Source organism: Rhipicephalus microplus, unplaced genomic scaffold, assembly GCF_043290135.1.
Source record: "Rhipicephalus microplus isolate Deutch F79 unplaced genomic scaffold, USDA_Rmic scaffold_383, whole genome shotgun sequence".
NCBI classification, from domain to species: domain Eukaryota; kingdom Metazoa; phylum Arthropoda; class Arachnida; order Ixodida; family Ixodidae; genus Rhipicephalus; species Rhipicephalus microplus.
In genome coordinates, this window is record NW_027464947.1 from 100217 (window position 1) to 103188 (window position 2972).

General features: G+C 56.1%; 1 non-coding gene across 1 annotated transcript; it reads left to right on the top strand.

Moving 5' to 3' along the window:
* The first annotated feature begins 340 nt into the window (after window positions 1-340).
* On the top strand, window positions 341-2152 carry LOC142794174 (small subunit ribosomal RNA). The gene has a single exon (XR_012892130.1). It is a non-coding gene; the product is annotated as a small subunit ribosomal RNA (ribosomal RNA).
* The last annotated feature ends 820 nt before the right edge of the window (window positions 2153-2972 follow it).

The window sequence follows — 2972 nt, forward strand, 5'->3', positions numbered from 1 at the left end:
ATTCAGATGCGAAAGCGCCGAAGACGCGGGCGTGACCCGTCGTCTGGCGGCTTTGCAGTCTCGGCTCCGTTGCTAGTTCCGGCCGGTCCACCGACAGTGCAGCGGGCTTGGGCAACCCGCACGGCGCGACCGAGTCGATGCAACGAAAAAGAGCGAGCATGAACGTGCTTCTTGCCGCACGGCTCCCACTCGTCTTTCGGGAAGGTTGTGCCGTAGCGAGCTCGAACGCCGTCATCTCGGAGTGCAAAATAAGCGTGTTGGGGCGCCTGAAGGTGGCCTCCGCCGCACACAGACTGCGTCCGGCCCGCCGAGGGCGAGGACGGACGCGCAGTCGAACGATTACCTGGTTGATCCTGCCAGTAATCATATGCTTGTCTCAAAGATTAAGCATGCATGTCTAAGTACATGCCGAAATAAGGCGAAACCGCGAATGGCTCATTAAATCAGTTATGGTTCCTTAGATCGTTTCTTCCTACTTGGATAACTGTGGCAATTCTAGAGCTAATACATGCAGTGAGCCTGGAGCCCTTTGGGTAACGGGTGCTTTTATTAGACCAAGATCGATCGGGTTTCGGCCCGTATTGTGTGGTGACTCTGGATAACTTTGTGCTGATCGCATGGCCACGAGCCGGCGACGTTTCTTTCAAGTGTCTGCCTTATCAACTTTCGATGGTAGGTTACTTGCTTACCATGGTTGTTACGGGTAACGGAGAATCAGGGTTCGATTCCGGAGAGGGAGCCTGAGAAACGGCTACCACATCCAAGGAAGGCAGCAGGCGCGCAAATTACCCACTCCCGGCACGGGGAGGTAGTGACGAAAAATAACAATACGGGACTCTTTTGAGGCCCCGTAATTGAAATGAGTACACTCTAAATCCTTTAACGAGGATCAATTGGAGGGCAAGTCTGGTGCCAGCAGCCGCGGTAATTCCAGCTCCAATAGCGTATACTAAAGCTGCTGCGGTTAAAAAGCTCGTAGTTGGATCTCAGTTCCAGACGAGTAGTGCATCTACCCGATGCGACGGCTCGGACTGAACATCATGCCGGTTCTTTCTTGGTGCACTTCATTGTGTGCCTCGAGATGGCCGGTGCTTTTACTTTGAAAAAATTAGAGTGCTCAACGCAGGCGAGTCGCCTGAATAAACTTGCATGGAATAATAGAACAAGACCTCGTTTCTGTTCTGTGGGTTTTTGGAATACGAGGTAATGATTAAGAGGGACGGACGGGGGCATTCGTATTGCGCGCTAGAGGTGAAATTCTTGGACCGTCGCAAGACGAACTACTGCGAAAGCATTTGCCAAGAATGTTTTCATTGATCAAGAACGAAAGTCAGAGGTTCGAAGGCGATCAGATACCGCCCTAGTTCTGACCATAAACGATGCCAACCAGCGATCCGCCTGAGTTACTCAAATGACTCGGCGGGCAGCTTCCGGGAAACCAAAGTATTTGGGTTCCGGGGGAAGTATGGTTGCAAAGCTGAAACTTAAAGGAATTGACGGAAGGGCACACCAGGAGTGGAGCCTGCGGCTTAATTTGACTCAACACGGGAAAACTTACCCGGCCCGGACACTGGGAGGATTGACAGATTGAGAGCTCTTTCTTGATTCGGTGGATGGTGGTGCATGGCCGTTCTTAGTTGGTGGAGCGATTTGTCTGGTTAATTCCGATAACGAACGAGACTCTAGCCTATTAAATAGGTGCGGGGTTCCCAGCACCTTACAACCTTCTTAGAGGGACAAGCGGCTCCTAGCCGCACGAAACAGAGCAATAACAGGTCTGTGATGCCCTTAGATGTCCGGGGCCGCACGCGCGCTACACTGAAGGAAGCAGCGTGTCTTTATCCCTGTCTGAAAAGACTGGGTAACCCGTGGAACTTCTTTCGTGATTGGGATAGGGGCTTGCAATTGTTCCCCTTGAACGAGGAATTCCCAGTAAGCGCGAGTCATAAGCTCGCGTTGATTACGTCCCTGCCCTTTGTACACACCGCCCGTCGCTACTACCGATTGAATGATTTAGTGAGGTCTTCGGACCGATGTCCGGCGCGGCCTTTCGGTTGCGCCGGTCTGTTGGAAAGATGACCAAACTTGATCATTTAGAGGAAGTAAAAGTCGTAACAAGGTTTCCGTAGGTGAACCTGCGGAAGGATCATTAACGGATTGTGAAGGGTGAGCGCCTCAGCTGCGTCTGCGCCCGACACTTTCTGCCGCTGACCCCGTTTGGACGCGGGGTCGGCTTTTCCCCACGGGGCTGCCTGAATGTGGAGCGGCACCCCGTGACAAATTGTTGCGCCCAGCGGACGCCAACACCGCGACCTTGGACGGTCGGCCAGGTGGCGGACGCGGGTACAAACGGCGCAACGCACTCATAGGTCGGCTTTCGACCCGCCACTGCACCGTGGCTCGAAGCGCTCGAAATGCGCGACCCGACCGCTGCGGGACCGCCTAGTACTGTAAACAGGAGCGGCGGAGCGCGAACGGCGAGTCGTGGTTACGTCGGTAGAAGGCGAGGCTGCGCGTTCCCGAAACGCCAGCCGAGTGCCCTCCCGACCGTTCGAGCGTGCAAGAACGAGACCCGACAATCGCGCGGCGACTGCCAAGTACGAGAGGAACGGCACAAGCGTCGGCGGTCGGTCAAGGAACTGGCGATGTGACGGGTCCGCTGTGCACCAGTGCATACCGTCCCGCCGTCCGCGGCAAGCGCCTCCGCGTCCTCGGGTGACGGAGGCTGCCGGTCGGTTCTTGCAGGCGAGGGATCTCGCTGGCACCGGTTCGCGTTGACGCGCGGCCGGTCATGGCACGGCGATGCGACGGCCGAGGTGCGCAGTACTCGATGGAGGAACCGCACGCTCCGATGACCGTCCCGCCCTCCGCGGCGTATGCGTACCGACCGTAATGGTTGCAGCAGCGCCGGCCGGCTTTTGAATTCGCCACACGAAACACGGTGCGAGATCGCGGTTAGGGGAGCGTCGACG